Raw genomic sequence first — 19,194 nt, 5'->3', positions numbered from 1 at the left:
CTCCAGTGATTCCACCTGTCTTCTTGTTCCAGAGATGTAATATGCAGATTCTGAGTTTGTCCATCCACTGTCAGAGCAAAAACAAGTTCCGCACCTGGAGCCCTCCAGTCAGCACAATGCCAGAAGTCAGAACAGGGAGACTGCCGCAGCGGAAGCCCCACCCGTGCTAGACAACAACTCCCGCGCCATCCGCAAAAAACAGCATTAACCGTCTTTGTATTGACCGGCCAACCGACCAAGTACAACACGCGTGGAATTCCATGCCACAAATTGACATCTGGCACCTGTACGACACTATACATTCACGTTTGCATGCTTGCATTCGACATTCTGGCGGTTACGTCGGTTATTAATATACCAACATTTCACATTTGCAATGGCTTACCCACGCTTGCATTAACCTGCGATCTTGCAATGTTAATCACTTAAATTTGTTCCCTAGACAAATGTATTCCAGGAATTTCGTTACCTTACATTAATAATTTTTTGGTGTTGCTATTTCTTTTTCGTCAGTGTAGTCCAAACAGGGTCTTGATCACCACCAGAATGCTTCTGGAATTTGTATGCAAATTTAACTGAAGGTGGTCCTCTCGCAGATCAGCCTTCGTGATAATGGTTCCCCCTGCTAAGTAGACATAATATCTCCCAACTTCGGAATAGGTTATGAGTCGACGACTGCTTGGGCATTCATTGTCGACTTCAAATCCTCACAAATCCATAACGCTCAGGTCAATTTCTTAACCAAAGTAGTGGAGGCCCCTTTGTCCTGTAAGTGCTTGTCTCTTAAAGCAAATGGCACTTTTCTTGCTTTCCAAAATTTAAGAACTACTGATGGTCGCAAGATGATGTACGCCTCAGAAGCGGTAATACTCATTGTCTGGCCATTAAATAAGGAGGCATATTTTGTAAGGAGGGTTTGTGGATGCGTGATAGGTAGGGAAAACCGTATCTGATGAGCACAATGGTGCACTTCCAAACCCAATTGCTAGAAAAGGGCCAATATATTAATAGCGACTACTAGTAGTTTAGCCGTGAATGACCAGCTGTTGTAGCGCTAAATTGTCTAATTTCTACGACGTCTTCGTTTCTGCTATTCCGGTCGCAGGTTCGAATCCTGCCTCGGGCATGGATGTGTGTGATGTCCTTAGGTTAATGTAGTTCTAAGTTCTAGGGGACTGATGACCTCAGCAGTTAAGTCCCATAGTGCTGAGAGCCATTTGAACCCTTTTTTTCCTGCTATTCTTTAGTTGCATGGGAACTGACAAAATGTCGGTGACTCGAGCTTCCAGTGTGTAGGCAAGTTGATGATCGTTGCGCAGGATCCTGTACCTATTTGGCACTTGTTGGAAGTTGTATAAATGAACATGTCCAAATGCAATATACCGGTCTAAGTGGGCTATACATTCTGAACTTGAAGCACATCCATACCTGATCCCAGAACTTCGGTCTCGCTATCAACTCTTTTGTCCCTAAGACGTATGCTGTCTACGTTCATTTTGGTAGCAAATTTGCACACTTCTGCCTTGTGGTCCGACTTTGTACAAAATGTACATCTCACATTCCGAAAATAACATTGCTGCCTTTGATGAGTAATGAAGAAATTAATACACGACCCAACCTCCTTGAAACATGGCCGCCCGAGAGCTCTTGAGAGTAGCTGGTTGTGTCCTGCGGGAACGTGTTTGCAGGGTGTCGTCGGCGGCCTTGTTTGTGCGTGGCTGATGGGTGGAAAGCACCTTTGACGTTTGCTGTATGGCCACCAAGTATCTCATCGTTTGCTTGAATGCCCGAATGTGTAGATAACACGCTGACAAATCTTTCAGTTTGAGTAAATCGTTCCAAAGTCCCTCGTCCAGCGGATGCACAAGGATCAAGTTATGCACCAAATAATATTCATAAGATAGTTTACACTTCGATCTGGCACATTGAAATCGACGTTCCTGAGAAAGGTCTTGTAACTGCTCTTTTCGTTCGCGGTATTAACTGTTGAAGCAGTCTATAAATCTCGGCATCAGAATAGGCTAATAAAAAGACCCGTTCATGGGTATCACCCGTGGTTCTGTGTGCAATGAACTGTTATTCAAGGCATCCAGTATAGTTCGCCCTGGGTTTTACCTTCTTGTCAAATGCAGGGATCCCGGCGGGGTCAGGGATTTTCTCTGCCTCGTGATGACTGGGTGTTGTGTGATGTCCTTAGGTTAGTTAGGTTTAAGTAGTTCTAAGTTATAGGGGACTGATGACCTCAGATGTTAAGTCTCATAGTGCTCAGAGCCATTGATTATTCTTGACGGCGTGTTTCCCTAATTAAAATTTAATTTTGTTATCGAAGCACTTCTGAAGTGTTTAGTAGGCAAGTTATTGGGTCGTTGTACTTAGTAACCAAGTATTCGAAACAAATCCCTGCTCACCTTCATTTCTGTTTTCCACTGAACATGGTGACTGCAGCCACCACTTGAACAGGAACTGTGACTAAATTCACCTTGAGAAATTTTTCTTTAAATTTAAAGCTTCTGTTTGCTATATAAGCTCCTCAGGCTCTGAAGGAACGAGTTTTGAAAGATAAATTTGTTCATTGAAATTGGAACAGTTACTCAGGTTAGCTTTTAATGATGTTAAAACTTTCTTCTGAGAAGCGGAATGAAACTGACAAGATATTTATTTAATTCTTAACAGTACCTCAAGTCTTTTCAAAAAACTGTTTAAAGTTAATGCTTATCATTTGAAGAAAGGTAATATACTCTTAAGAGCTTAAGAAAATTATTTTTACTCAAACGATGTAGCAACGCGACCTATCAAAAATGCATAACACACAACTACTACTGTAGCTATTGTTACGATCATCATCGTAACATTTGAACGTAAGATTTAAGGAAAAGAAATGAATTTTGAAATCAAACAGTAACACTCTATAATTATAAATGAAAATATATTGAAAAAAAACCATTTGATCACAGAACGAGCGAAATTAAGTCTGTCTCTCCTTCACATAAGCTTACCTTGTTATGTGCAGTGCAGTTCAGGATGTGGTGTAAAACACGTCTGCAAATTCTTCATTTCTCTGGTTAAAACGAAAGGATAATGACGTCGCCAGTGTTGCCCATATTCACCGTACTTGAAGCAAAGTTGTGTTACCACTGCAAGTCTATTTGTTGTTGTGTTCTTCAGTCAAAGGACTGGTTTGATGCAGCTCTCCACGCTACTCTATCTTGGGCAAGCCTCTTCATCTCAGAGTAACTACTGCAACCTACACCCTTCTGAATCTGCTTAGTGTATTCATCTATTGGTCTCACTCTACGATTTTTACCCTCCACGATTTCCTCCAGTACTAAATTGTTGATCCCTTGTCGCATCAGACCCTGTCCTACCAATCACTCCATTCTTCTAGTCAAGTTCCGCCATAAATTCCTCTTCTCCCCAGTTCTATTCAGTACCTCCTAATTAGCCGCGTGATCTACCTATCTAATCTTCAGCATTCTTCTGTAGCATCACATTTCAAAAGCTTCTATTCTCTTCTTATCTAAACTGTTTGTCGTCCATGTTCCACGTGCATACATTGCCACACTGCATAAAAATACTTTCAGAGACGACTTCCTGACACTTCAATCTATACTCGATGTTAACAAATTTTTCTTCTTCATAAATGCTTTCCTTGCCATCGCCAGTCTACATTTTATATCCTCTGTACTTCGACCATCGTCAGTTATTCTGCTGCCCAAATAGCAAAACTCATCTACTACCTTAAGTGTCTCATAACTACTTTAAATGTCTCATTTCCTAATCTAATTCCCTCAGCATCAGCTGATTTAATTCGACTACATTCAATTATCGTCGTTTTGCTTTTGTTGATGTTCATCTCATATCCTCCTTTCAAGACACTGTCCATTCCGTTCAACTGTTGTTCCAAGTCCTTTGCTGTCTCTGACAGAATTACAATGTCATCAGCAAACCTCGAGGTTTTTGTTTCTTTTCCCTGAATTTATTTCCTACTCCAAATTCTTTGGTTTCCTTTACTGCGTGTTCAGTGTACAGATGGAACAACATAGAGGATAGGCTACAATCCTATCTCACTCCCGTCGCAACCATTGCTTCCCTTTCGTGCCTCTCGACTCTTGTAACTGCCCTGTGGTTCCTGTACAAATTGTAAATAGCCTTTCGCTCCCTGTATTTTACCACTGCCACTTTCAGAATTTGAAAGAGAGTATTTCAGTAAACATTGTCAAAATCTTTCTATAAGTCTACAAATGCTATAAATGTAGCTTTGTCTTTCCTTAACCTATCTTCTAAGATAATTCGTAGGGTCAATATTGCCTCGCTCGTTCCTTCATTTCTACGGAATACAAACTGATCTTCCCCGAGGTCAGTTTCTGTCAGTTTTTCCATTCGTCTGTAAAGAATTCGTGTTATTATTTTGCAACCGCGACTTATTAAACTGATAGTTCGGTAATTTTCACATCTGTCAGCCCTGCTTTCTTTGGAATTGGAATTGTAATCCATTACTGAGCCCTATAAGTCTTGTACTCATAGCTAATAATTAGAGCCGGCCGCGGTGGTCTAGCGGTTCTGGCGCTGCAGTCCGGAACCGCGGGACTGCTACGGTCGCAGGTTCGAATCCTGCCTCGGGCATGGGTGTGTGTGATGTCCTTCGGTTAGTTAGGTTTAAGTAGTTCTAAGTTCTAGGGGACTTACGACTTAACATGTTGAGTCCCATAGTGCTCAGAGCTAATAATTAGCAGAGACGCAGTTTAATGCAGAAGTAGTAATAAGCGTCTTCCAATAATATTTTGTGCTGGTGTTAGCTCAAAGAGTAAAGGTTTAACGAGCACACGAAGAAAGAAGAACTTTCACTTTCAGTGCTGTCTGGCTATATTTGCCTTTTTCAGACTGCCTGAGGTAAACTTTTTTCCACGTGAAAGATGTTATCAAAACGGAATGCAACACGGTCAACTTTTCCACTATCTCAACATCGTCCCTTCGGTTCTGCCTACTTCGCCTTTTCCCTTGTAGAAAAGAGCGGAAAGGTCAACGGTAAGATCAGGGCGTCCTTCAGCCTAATGACTTCCTTCTTTCTTGTGCATCGTCTTATACTTTTTGCAATAATAATTGATAACAAGTTCTGAATGTACTCAGAAAGAACATAAGCGATTTGTTTTATCTTTTTACTTGAAGCGCCGGCCGCGGTGGCCGTGCGGTTCTGGCGCTGCAGTCCGGAACCGCGAGGCTGCTACGGTCACAGGTTCGAATCCTGCCTCGGGCATGGGTGTGTGTGATGTCCTTAGGTTAGTTCGGTTTAAGTAGTTCTAAGTTCTAGGGGACTTATGACCTAACATGTTGAGTCCCATAGTGCTCAGAGCCATTTTTTTTACTTGAAGCACAATAATTTAATTGTGTGCTCTATTTATCATTGTAATTAAAGCTTTACAAAATGTATTAAGTAGGCACATCAGATTTCGACAACACATTACACATTAACACAGTTCTTTACGCAGCCCAAAAACAGAATAGCCCAATCTTAGATAGCAGTCCTTTAAGACAGTGACAGAAGTCAATAACAACCAGCGGATATCAAGTCCTGATGTCCAGAATTCACCGGAGGCCAATGTCGTGAGGGAGGGGGGGGGGAGGGCTGCAAAGGCGTAATTTCGAGGTTTGTGAGGTGGTTGTAACTACTCGCTCATTGGTTGATGGCTGCCTGTATACAAATCTAAACTAAACTAAACTCCGTCCGAACAGGCCTTGGGAGGCCCAACGGTACCGACCGGCCGCCGTGTCATCCTCATCGGATACGGAGGGGCATGTGGTCAGTACACCGCTCTCCCGGCTGTATGTCAGTTTACGAGACCGGAGCCGCTGCTTCTCAGGCAAGTAGCTCCTCAGTTTGCCTCACAAGGGCTGAGTGCACCCCGCTTGCCAACAGCGCTCGGCAGACCGGATGGTTACCCATCCAAGTGCTAGCCCAGCCCGACAGCGCTTAACTTCGGTGATCTGAAGGAAACCGGTGTTACCACTGCGGTAAGGCCGTTGACTTTATACAACTTCGGTGGATGTATATGATTCGATCTACTTGCTGACACATGATAAGGCAGAAGCATGTGGTGCCAAGTTCACTGAGCCACAAGTGCTTGACTTATACACGAAAACAGTACGGTGCTGATTTTGTCCGCCGGAAATATTTACGTGTTGCTTCACCTAAGAAGCGTAGCCTGCAGGGCGGGTGTTTCTGTAACCTAATCGCCGTGCCCGCGTTGCTGGCGTTTGGAGTGTGCCCATTCAGCATGTTTCAGATTATCATCTGCATTACACATGTTGATGTGTTACAATATAGGGAAAATATTGTTAGCAGACCACCAAAGCTGCTAGTAATTTTTGAGCGCAAAATTACATTTTTGTCTATAGTCCATGTTAAATGAGTGCAGCTACGAGAAAACTGGGCGACGTAGTTTCGTATCAGTCCACGGGAAGGCTTCTATTGTTTGATAACTTCTATAATTTTTAACCGTGCATATCTCTATCTCGATTTCCAAATTTTTACCACGTATGATAAACTGGTGCCTGGTATCTAGCTAATAGTGTGCCAATGTGGAGTCAGTTGTCTGCAGATAACTGCTTTGATTCACCTGTAGTGTAGCACAGAGTAATATCCTGGTTTTTATCTATAATGTCAACTACATGTCTTACAAACATCTTTTACGTGCCATTTATGTTCGTGGATATTTTTTGTCTTCATAATATAATATATTTTTATCAGGTGTCAGTGTTGTTGGAAAGATTTGCAATTTTTCCTAACATTTCAAAAAAAAAATGTTGAAATGTGTGTGAAATCTTATGGGACTTAACTGCTAAAGTCACCAGTCCCTAAGCTTGCACACTACTTAACTAAATTATCCTAAGGACAAACACACACACTGATGCCCGCGGGAGGACTCGAACCTCCGCTGGGACCAGCCGCACAGTCCATGACTGGAGCGCCTTGGACCGGCTAATTCCGCGCGGCTAACATTACAGATGTTTGCTATCTTAATGGACAGTTTCCTAACACATGGTAAAAGTCTGTGGTTTCTGTTAAACGTCTGGGTCAGAACTAATGGATACAATAATGTTTCACAGTTTTATTAACCTCTTTTTCCTCATAGGGTATCACCAATGAATGTCAACCAATAACTGATTCTTAAGACTTATGTAATGGTATTATGTTCTAGTTGCTCGGAATACTTATAAGGGTTGGGACAAAAAACAAGTGGTGAATAATGATATGAAGAGCAGACTCTTTGTATGGGTTAAAACTCAAAGAAGATGGTATGAAGTAGTCAGTAACTCGCGTATTTTGAACCAGTGGATTCATATCTGAGTGTTTATAATTATGTCCTTGAAGTGAATCATTCTAGCTCCTATTCGATATCTGATTGATCGTACATTCTTTATTAAACTCTTCAACGCAAATTCGTTGCTTGGCTGTATGTGTCCGCAGTACATCGTCTGCACAATGTTCAGATGGTTCAAATGTATGAATTTTTTCATAATGAATTCTACTACAAATGAGAACGGTGGAAAACCTTCTTTCCCATCAACTTGTTGATAGTGTGTGTGACATAATTCTCGTTTCACCGAATATATACGGAATCATTCCATAATTCCAGAAGTGTTGGTGGTGCAGGATGTTGTGCACAAACTGACCACTCGATTCTGTCCCATAAATGCTTGATGGGATTCATATCGGGTGATTGGGTGGTCAATTCATTCGCTCGAAATGATCAGAATATTCTTCAAACCAATCCGGAACAATGTTGGCCCGGCTATATGACATCGGTGTTTGGCAACATGAAGTCCATAAATGGTTACAGATGGTCTCCAAGTAGCCAAACATAACCAAAGGTCACTGACCGGTTCAGTTGGAGCAGAAGGTCTAGTTCATTCCATGTAAACACAGCCCTCAACGCTATGAGGCCACCAACAGCTTGCACAGTAACTTGTTGACAACTTGGATCCATAGCTTCGAGAGGTATACGCCACAGTCGAACCTTACCATCAGCTCCTGAAATCGGGACTCCTCTGACCAGGTCACGGTTTTTTAGTCGTCTAGGGTCCAACCGATACGGTCACGAGCCCAGGAGAGGCGCTGCAGGCGATGTCATGCTGTTGGCAAAGGCACTCCCGCACGTAGTTGCTGCCATAGCCCATTAATGCCATATTACGCCGCACTGTCCCAACGAATACGTTCATCGTACGTCCCGCATTGGTTTGGGCGGTTATTTTCACAGTGTTGCTTGTCTGTTAGCACTGACAATTCTACACAAACGCCGCTGCTGTCGGTCGTTAAGTGAAGGCCGTCGGCTACAGTGTTGTCCATGGTGACAGGTAATGCCTGAAATTTGGTAGTCTGGGAACTCTCTTCGCACTGCGGATCTCGGAATATTGAATTACCTAACGATTTCGGAAATGGAATGCCACATGCGTCTAGCTCCAACCATCATTCCCTATTCAAATTCTGTAAATTCCTATCGAGCGGCCATAATCAGATCTGAAATTTTTCACGTGTATCGGTTGAGTATAAATGACAGCTGCACCAATGCACTACTCTTTTATACCTTGCGTACGTGATGCTACCGCCATCTGTATACGACTTTTGTCACATCTGTGTATTACAGAATCATTAATCTTCGCGAGGTGGCGCAGTGGTTAGACACTGGACTCGCATTCGGAAGGACGACGGTTCAATACCGCGTCCGGCCATCCTGATTTAGGTTTTCCGTGATTTCCCTAAATTACTCCAGGCAAATGCCGGGATGGTTCCTCTGAAAGGGCACGGCCGACTTCCTTCCCCATCCTTCCCTAATCCGATGAGATCGATGACCACGCTGTCTGGTCTCCTTCCCCAAACCAACCAACTAACCAACCATTAATCTTCGAAGTTGGCAATTATTCTCACAGCAGAAGTATCTGAAACTAATGGTTTTAGCGTATGTGCCTTAAGGTTTCGTTTCTAATTTAAGCTTTCACCAGTATGTACGCTCAAGAGTTTATTATTCCTTGTTGGCAAAGCATTTAATAGAATTCGATGTACACTACAATTATATGAATAGTGTTGTATCAAAGTTTGGAATTAACCCATTTGCGCAAAATGATTTAATAACTTTCACAGTAACATCATTTATTTTTTATTTTATTTATTTATTTTGTTCTTGGTGCTGCTTTAGGCCTACGTGTCTTGACAAAAAGTTTCGTATTACTCATAAGGAGGACTAGGTCTGCCTCTTGATTTACAAAACAGTAGATCATTAGCATCGAGCAAAAACAGTAACGAAGAAGAAAAGAGGAATTATTGAATAGAGATTTAAGTCTCGATTCTCCCAAATGCGAGTCCAGTCGCTAAGCAACTGTGACGTCTCGCCTGGTGTAAGAAATAGACTGTGGTCGGAATCTGTAGTACCCCACTGAGCCCAGTATCGTAACCTGCGTCACTAGCCCATGCAAAAAATTTACTAGTGCATTTAAAATCTCTTACTTATTCAATATATTGAGGTAATCTTATTCATTGTATGGAGGTAATCTCGTAGGTTCACAACAGGTTTTCTCAAGGCCACGTTAGACTCTCTCCATCATCAGCTAATCGCACTGGATTCGAGAGCTTGTAGGGAAGCAGCCTACTCACGCCGTATAAAATTCACATCAGTCTTTCCATTGTGTACCAGCCAGTCCGCTGTAATTAGCTCTGACGTCATAAATGTTGTGCAATACTTTGAAAATCAAGTAAATAACCTGAAACGTTTCTAGCATGTCAGGAGTAATACTAAATCAATATATGTTGAATGTCAGTTCAATAACTTTAACCATTTTTGAAATTTGGACGTTTTTCTGAAAATATCATTGGCACAACAGAAAAGAGGTAGAAACTTAAAAATTTATATCTGGATTCCTTTTGCATAATAATTTGGTAGAAACAGTATTCTGGATCTCACATATTAAAATTTTAGTTGAAATTCATGATTTTCTGGTTTTTGTCTTAGAAATTAAGGAAGCAAGACAGATTAAGTAGGCGAATAAATAAGGCTAGGATGTTTAAATTTAAGGAGAAGGGAGATCCGCTATAATCATAAAGATGTGAGAAGTTTCAATTGCATAACTATAAAACTATAGCAATAGCGTATCTCCAAAGGGCAAGTTCAGAGCTCGTCTACTGCGTGTAGTGTAATTAAATTAATTCTCTCGCCCAAAATATTTGACTTACCCACGTCAGACTTTCATTATGATTACTTACCTTTGTGCTGAATGCATATTTAAATTGAGAGCTTCATCGGCCATCAGCAAAGGAAGCGATGATTTATTCAATAACTTAAAGTGGTGCATTACTAGCCCAGCGGCTAGTCGGGAGAGCGGAATTGATCAGCCGCACCGCGGCTTTATATATAAGAACGCTGTGCGAGAGGAAGGAGGCCCCAGTTCTCTCCAGACACTGAATAGCACACCACCTGTGCCGGGAGTCGCGTCGCGTCGGTATCATTGCTATAAACAGCCTCGGATGCCGTAATAAGTCACTCGGGATACGAGTAACCATGAAATCGTTTTCGAGTGAAGTGTTAATTCTGGTATGACTTTAATTATCTATCTTCAGTTTGCGTATGTCGTATTTTCACGTGCCGCCGCGGGACAGACATTCTACCATTATTTAGCGTGGCGTTTGATGAACATTATCATCAAATTATGGCGAGCATTCACTTAAACATTTGGTTTGAACAGTTATAGTTGCATCAGCGCATTAGACTCTGAACTGCTCTGGTAGTTGGATTGTGTGGATTCTTTTTGGTCTGTGACTTTCAGAATATAGTGAACATTTTAGAGAGAATCGTTTTTTTTAATTATGAATCCCAGACAATCTCCTAATTCCTCAGAGCTATAAGCTGTAGCTATAAATGTATTTCTCAGATGAAGTGGGCACTAGGAATTCTAATTACAGGCTTCACGTTTTGTTAATCACTTTCTGGTTGCCAATATTGTAGTTAGAGAGCCAGTGTTGAGAACGGCAAAAGACTGCATAAATAATAGGAACATTTAACAACAATTAATTCCACCCGCCGCCCCACATATGGTTAATCGGCCGGGAAATGCATCTTTTCTACATTACACTCTACATTTAAATAACAGGATAAAAACCCAATAATTTCCACCCGCAGCCCCACAAGCTCTGGAGTTTGCCTTGAGCCTAATTTCTGTTGCAATTTTTACAGAGCAAACTACTGTGCCATATTATACTGCTAAAGAGATAAAAGTGGAAGCAGTGGTCACGCGATCATGTAGCGGCCGCCAGGGTCGTCGGGCACGTTACGTATTTACGGGAAGCTGCCATTAGGATTCGTACTTGACCTCATTCATGACAGTGCTGCAGCCTCTGCTACACATTCCATGCGCCTGTGAGCATTGCATTAGCTGTGGTGTGAGACATGAACCAAATGTTTTCTGCACTGCGCATCAAATGCTGCAGTACGAACATTTTGCAGTGGTCGCAGACTAAAAGCTATGACAACTGTCGATTTACGCTTGGTACAGTGAATCTGGTTCGAATATCTGACTATTATTTTTATTTATAGAGAATTATTTGTGAAAATTACAACATAGGCATGTAATGTTGCATTATGAGACATTTTGTGTTGATATAATTATGGATATTGAGTATCGTATCACTAATTTCTGTCACCAGAGTAAAGCTGTCATCGGTCTGACAGTTATTTTCCTAGCGACGGACCTAATGATATTGTATTTTTTTGCCTTCTTCTGCCTTTTGAAACATACAACCAACCCCTATCCCCACCCCCACCCCAGTTATATGGCCACCTAGAGTTTAATATGAAAACTGAGCCATAACGTATTTTGATTTTTTCATAAGCTTAAAATGTTGGTGGAGTGTAAACGCGTTAAGTGTCTGAGAAATTCATTAGACCGAACTTTTGAATCCATAGTCTATATGGGAACAGTAGAACCATAGTGATCTAAGTGACTTTTTTTTATTACAGCTTTTCACATGGATGCATGGGAGCAAGTATAAATTTTCATGCCACACTCATGCAAGTGCAAAAACCATTGTCCTCTGTAAGAACGTCACAATCTGACACTTTCGAATTGATCTTACTTTGGCCACGCGTGATTAGCTGAGCGGTCTCAGGCGCTGCAGTCATGGACTGTGCGGCTGGTCCCGGCGGAGGTTCGAGCCCTCCCTTGGGCATGGGTGTGTGTGTGTTTGTCGTTAGGATAATTTAGGTTAAGTAGTGTGTAAGCTTAGGGACTGATGACCTTAGCAGTCAAGTCCCATAAGATTTCACACACATTTGAACTTTTTTTTTATCTTACTTTGAAAAATACATCGTGCCATACTAATCCAAATGAAAAACCACACTTGGATCGTTATAGTTCCAAGTTATGGTCCTAATGTAGTGCAAAAGTTGAAGTGTTCCAAGGGCAAAATATTATTATGATTGTGGCTTATGGTTTAGAATTCGTGTAACTAGTTATATTAAAGTCAAAATTGATGTTTATGTTTTCTGAAAGTGTTCGTATATATATTTCATAGAATTAACTATAGAGTAATTTTTCGACTGGTAACAAAACAAGTTTTTGCTTATGTCAAAGTCAGTCGTCTCATGTTCGTAAGTTTCTCAGTTTCGACAGTGTATATATTCTCTTTGGTTTCGGCTGTACAGAAAAGTATAAAGCGTTTGACCCCAGACCTAATGAAACAGATTTGTAGGCATTTCTTATAAGCCTCCGAAATTACATACCTGCACAGGCTGGGACAGCAAAGCCGGCCGAAGTGGCCGTGCTGTTAAAGGCGCTGCAGTCTGGAACCGCAAGACCGCTACGGTCGCAGGTTCGAATCCTGCCTCGGGCACGGATGTTTGTGATGTCCTTAGGTTAGTTAGGTTTAACTAGTTCTAAGTTCTAGGGGACTAATGACCTCAGCAGTTGAGTCCCATAGTGCTCAGAGCCATTTGACCCATTTGGGGCAGCAAAGCCAATGGCGTACAAAAAGATGCAAGACATAAAAAAGTCTTAAATTCCTTCCACCACTTCTTCAGCCGTTCTACCGATCAATTCTGCGTGTACCCAGAAGAGGAAGGGGCGATGAAGCCCAGGACGACGAAAACATGCTTCCCTCCGGATTTCGAGACGATCATGTTTGATCACCTCCTTAGATCTTCATTGTTTCTTGTGCGACTATAATTTCATTATTTGTTTGTACTAAAGTGATCCAAGTGATTTGTTTAATGCATAAGCCAAACTTTTTGTACCTTCCAGTAAAAAGATTTCAATAACTTTTTGTAAATTTGTTCCAACATGTAAGTCAACATTTTATTAAAGATTAAGCCATAAAAACTGACCCGTTTCCTCAAAACAAACACAAACGCGTTTTCCTAGTTTTTTCGAAATGGTGAGACTGCCACTGGGGTCAGTACGGTTCCACTGTCGCCGAATCTGACCTGCCGATCCCCAAATCAAAAATCTCTGTAACCAGTAGAAGCGGCACATACCTTGTCGGGTTCGTGGGACTGTGGTTAGTAACACAATATTCATGAACAGGTTCCTCGAAGACAAAAGCTGACTCTCCTGCAGGCAGTTTTGTGTGCATTATTTTACCTATTTAGGCTAGAGCATGATATCTGTGTTAATGAGAATTAAGCAACGCTCGTTTATATTGCTTACTGAGAAGTGATTTGCAGTTGGAGTGTAATTACTCAGCTTCATTTCTTTTCTTATTTTTATCCAACAATCTGAGTAGTATGCACTCGTTGACTGTAATACTTTGTTTCGTTCATTACGCTAAAATGCTCTAATACGACGTGACCAAATTACACCCCAATGACGTTAAATTTTCGTATGTCTATATTTACAGACATATTGCATTTCAAGATTGAATATCAGCTTTTATTTGATGTCGGAACGCGTACTAACAACTACAGACTTGAGTGCATCATCCTGTGCACGTAACCTACAGTATCTGATTTCTGAACGAGTCATCAGGGATTGCACATAGTGAATTTCCAATACGAACTGTTTATAAATGAATGTGTGTACTTTCCAGCCGTCCTATACGTAGATATCTTTTGAAAATGCGTATTTTTTCATCCCATGAGCCTTCATAATAAAGCAGTTAAAGAGTGCTCTTGAGAAACATCTAAAATGCTTTACAGTGAGTATCTCTATGACTCTTAGCAGAGCAACTGTCACTAGAACATACAAGCTACACCTATTACAGCATTTTTAATGTGTTTGATGCTTAATAGTGATTTAATCTACAATCGATTACTGTCTAATATTCTTACATCAAGAACTGAAATTTTGTTTATGGTCCGTATAAGTCGTTGAAAACATCAGCGTTTGTATGATCCAGTAATTCTCATTGCGGCACTTGGAACATATTTTATACGGGAACCTATCAGAAATTACGATTGCATCAACTCAAACTTCCAAAATAGCGTTGTGAGAGAGGGCGAGTTATGTCATCAACGCAACTGCAGCCCCATCACATCGTCATTTAATCATGATGCAATTGGCTATATTTCTAATTTCCTCATCAGGGTAGAGTGTGATGAGTGTAGTCTGGGAGAAATAAATCAATTCCAAATGAGAAGCTGTGACTTTGGAATTTGTAGCCTCATAATTGTACATAATTTGCAATTTTTTTTTCAATTTCTGTTCTGAAAGAGTCAGATTTGGTGGTATGGTAGCTCATAGCTGAGGTGTAGGGGATAGAACGAAGTCTCTCATAGATGTGAGAAAATCATGCTTAGGAGTATAGGAATTGAAAAAAATGGCTCTGAGCACTATGGGACTCAACTTCTGAGGTCATAAGTCCCCTAGAACTTAGAACTACTTAAACCTAACTAACCTAAGGACATCACACACATCCATGCCCGAGGCAGGATTCGAACCTGCGACCGTAGCGGTCACGCGGTTCCAGACTGTAGCGCCTTTAACCGCTTGGCCACGCCGGCTGGCATAGGAATTGAAAAAGTTTATACTTGAGGTCAAAGCTCGAAGACAATAAAAGTCAAAGGTGATACAAAAACACTATTGTTCTGCTACCACGACCAGGTCCTCGCCCCGACTCTAACTTTCCATGCGGAGCCGACCGACCGCCGTGTCATCTTCTGCCAATGGCGTCATTTGGATGCGAAATGGAGAGGTTGTCGTCAGCAGGAAGCTCTGCAGGCTCTGGTCAGCTTCTCAGGCTTTGTAACCGCTAATTCTCACTATAGCAGCAGCTCAGTTGGCCCCAAGAGGCTTAGAGAACCCCTCCCAATAAGTAAATCTGCTGACAGTACAGGATACTGAGCCAAGGTCCTCCCAGAGCAATCAGACACGCTGACCACTCAGCTATGGAGACGGACCCTATTGCTCACCTACCACTACTAATGATACCAACAAATACCCATACAATTTTTAAAATACTTGCTGTATTTCTTCCTTATCCGGTTAGACTTAATAACAGTCTTATACGAACAATATTCAGGAAAGGGTTCAAGAAGTGTTCTCTGAAACTGATAGTTAACCTAAATCAGTAGAAGCCACTTCTCTTTTTGCAAAGCCTTCGGAATCCTGTGACCGATAAAAACATGTTCAGAAGTGAAGGGATCTACCAATCGTTGGTAATTATTCCAATATGCGACAAGTAACGGTACCCTTATGGAATTTGAAGAAGAGTCATGTGAATTCAGTGTGTATGCTCCTGGGAGTTATTCAGCACTTCAAAGAGACCACCCCAGCAGCAACTAAAAGCACAGATATGCTCCCAACAGACAAATAAATTAAGATACTAAAGGTCAAATGCGGTAGCAATATAAACAAGGATTGGAGTTTGAAGTATAGCTGAACACTTGTGGGGGCCCCGTATAACTGAGTATCGACAATTGGCCAACACCAGAAATTGATAGATTTACAGAAAAGATGGTTGGGTGGTGGTGTATCCATAGCGGCGTGTTAGAATCCTAAATCAGTTGAGGTAGAAACGAAGATTCCATGAGAAAAGGTTGGAGAAAAATTTCCATCAAGAATAGGATAACAAAGTTATCTATCTAAAGAAGTATGAAAGAAATTAAGAGAAAACCATAGTTTAGTACCACGTATTTTCCCACTATACTAAGTGGACAACAGATTAGCAAGAAAACAAATTCACTAGTGGCCAACGAGACAAAAGTTCTTGTGAAATTATCGGCCAAGACTGTTCTGAAAATTGCCAGTAACAGATCTCACAGGTGCTTACCTACGATGGAAGAACATTAGACTTGGTGACAAGAAAATGCTACCTCTTGAGAGATGTTCACGTCAAGACTGCGATAAATGATTATGCAATTCTACCAATAATGGTCGCAAAGGTGCAATCAGCTACCTAAGTCTATATGTCCAGCAAAATTGGGAAGGAGGAAAATAAAATAACCAGAAATAATGTAATTCTGGCAGCGAGCATGTAGAGGGATTATAGTCCGCGTTCAAGCGAACACTGCCTCAAGCTCTAGACAAATATGTGTCCCTGAGCATAATTTACGATGGTAGAGACTTCTCTTGGTATACTAACAACACCATGAAGTTTCTTGAGAAACAGCACCTGATTTGCAATAGGGAGAAGATATCTGAAACGCGCTCAGCTACCAGAGGAACAATGTGGGATTCCTTCAGTAACTGTTTTAGTAGCGTTTTATCACAGGATATTTCCCGTAATATGTGAAGGCTCTAAATCGCTTACAAATTCCTGTCCTGATAATTGTTGACGACGCAGTGACGGAAATAGAATTCCGCCTTCATTTTATTGATATCTATCTTCAAATGTTCCTTCGCAAAAGAAAATCGTAGAAAGCTAGCGCTGTGAAATTATCGTACTACTGCAAACATGAATGGCGTAGCAGTAAATACTATTAGTGTTGGAAAGCTTTAAAACTCGGCAAGGCCTCAGAGTCCGACAAGTTCCATTCAGAATTCGCGAGTGGACTACCTCCACCATCGACCATAAGCAAACGAGATTACTTGACCAGAGAAACTTTCCATGAGATTACAATAGAACGCAGATCACACTCATCATAAATCAGCTTAAGTGATCCACAGAACTACCATCCCATATCACCCACATGCATTGGTAGTATAATTTTAGAATGAATCCTGAGCTCAATCATAGGAGCTTACATGGAACACGATCACCTTTATAGAAACCAGGATGGCATCCGAAAACCAACCGCTTGTGCAAAACCCAGCTAGAGTTCGGAACCCAAGATATCTTAAATGCTATGGGTAGAGGTAACCGCGCAAATCAGTGTTCCTAGAACTTGAAAACACTTTCGAATAACAACGAGATCAATGTCTGAGAAAGAAAATACGCTGCCTGTGAATATCCATCCGAGTTTTACGGCTGGCTTGATGATTTCCTTACAGGTAAGTCAAATGCATCTGAGATATCAGATCAGAACAATGCTCTTGTAAGCCTTTCATTATTTTCTCAGCCTCTCCTCTGAGTTCGTATGATTTTCCCAGCACATCACCTTTAGACAGCCAACGAACTTCCGTGTGAAAGAGAAGGGTCTCATGGTCGGAGTTCATTTCAGTGTATAGTTTTTTAAAAAAAATCGAGTATTTAATATGCTGCTTTTGAAAACATTTACCACATTTATGGCCAATTGCACTGTTTTATGAAGACATGTACGAAGGGTCTTGGAAGCTAACACCTGGCGAAATGTAATACACTCCTGGAAATGGAAAAAAGAACACATTGACACCGGTGTGTCAGACCCACCATACTTGCTCCGGACACTGCGAGAGGGCTGTACAAGCAATGATCACACGCACGGCACAGCGGACACACCAGGAACCGCGGTGTTGGCCGTCGAATGGCGCTAGCTGCGCAGCATTTGTGCACCGCCGCCGTCAGTGTCAGCCAGTTTGCCGTGGCATACGGAGCTCCATCGCAGTCTTTAACACTGGTAGCATGCCGCGACAGCGTGGACGTGAACCGTATGTGCAGTTGACGGACTTTGAGCGAGGGCGTATAGTGGGCATGCGGGAGGCCGGGTGGACGTACCGCCAAATTGCTCAACACGTGGGGCGTGAGGTCTCCACAGTACATCGATGTTGTCGCCAGTGGTCGGCGGAAGGTGCACGTGCCCGTCGACCTGGGACCGGACCGAAGCGACGCACGGATGCACGCCAAGACCGTAGGATCCTACGCAGTGCCGTAGGGGACCGCACCGCCACTTCCCAGCAAATTAGGGACACTGTTGCTCCTGGGGTATCGGCGAGGACCATTCGCAACCGTCTCCATGAAGCTGGGCTACGGTCCCGCACACCGTTAGGCCGTCTTCCGCTCACGCCCCAACATCGTGCAGCCCGCCTACAGTGGTGTCGCGACAGGCGTGAATGGAGGGACGAATGGAGACGTGTCGTCTTCAGCGATGAGAGTCGCTTCTGCCTTGGTGCCACTAATGGTCGTATGCGTGTTTGGCGCCGTGCAGGTGAGCGCCACAATCAGGACTGCATACGACCGAGGCACACAGGGCCAACACCCGGCATCATGGTGTGGGGAGCGATCTCCTACACTGGCCGTACACCACTGGTGATCGTCGAGGGGACACTGAATAGTGCACGGTACATCCAAACCGTCATCGAACCCATCGTTCTACCATTCCTAGACCGGCAAGGGAACTTGCTGTTCCAACAGGACAATGCACGTCCGCATGTATCCCGTGCCACCCAACGTGCTCTAGAAAGTGTAAGTCAACTACCCTGGCCAGCAAGATCTCCGGATCTGTCCCCCATTGAGCATGTTTGGGACTGGATGCAGCGTCGTCTCACGCGGTCTGCAGGTCCAGCACGAACGCTGGTCCAACTGAGGCGCCAGGTGGAAATGGCATGGCAAGCCGTTCCACAGGACTACATCCAGCATCTCTACTATCGTCTCCATGGGAGAATAGCAGCCTGCATTGCTGCGAAAGGTGGATATACACTGTACTAGTGCCGACATTGTGCATGCCCTGTTGCCTGTGTCTATGTGCCTGTGGTTCTGTCAGTGTGATCATGTGATGTATCTGACCGCAGGAATGTGTCAATAAAGTTTCCCCTTACTGGGACAATGAATTCACGGTGTCTTATTTCAATTTCCAGGAGTGTACAATGTGTTGTTAATGTCGAAGGATTCTACTGTTTTATGTCGCTAGAACGTGTACCAAC

The 19,194-nt window shown here is 42.5% G+C and overlaps 1 protein-coding gene and 1 pseudogene across 1 annotated transcript in view; one reads left to right on the top strand and one right to left on the bottom strand.

Moving 5' to 3' along the window:
* The window catches only part of LOC126184867 (uncharacterized), a 516,759-nt gene that overhangs the window by 129,398 nt on the left and 368,167 nt on the right, over positions 1 to 19,194 (top strand). The window lies entirely within an intron of this gene.
* LOC126185604 (5S ribosomal RNA) lies at positions 5,906 to 6,023 on the bottom strand (annotated as a pseudogene).

This window comes from Schistocerca cancellata, chromosome 4 (assembly GCF_023864275.1).
Source record: "Schistocerca cancellata isolate TAMUIC-IGC-003103 chromosome 4, iqSchCanc2.1, whole genome shotgun sequence".
NCBI lineage: Eukaryota > Metazoa > Arthropoda > Insecta > Orthoptera > Acrididae > Schistocerca > Schistocerca cancellata.
Note: the sequence above shows the minus strand (reverse complement) of the source record. Positions and strands in the feature narration are given on the sequence as shown.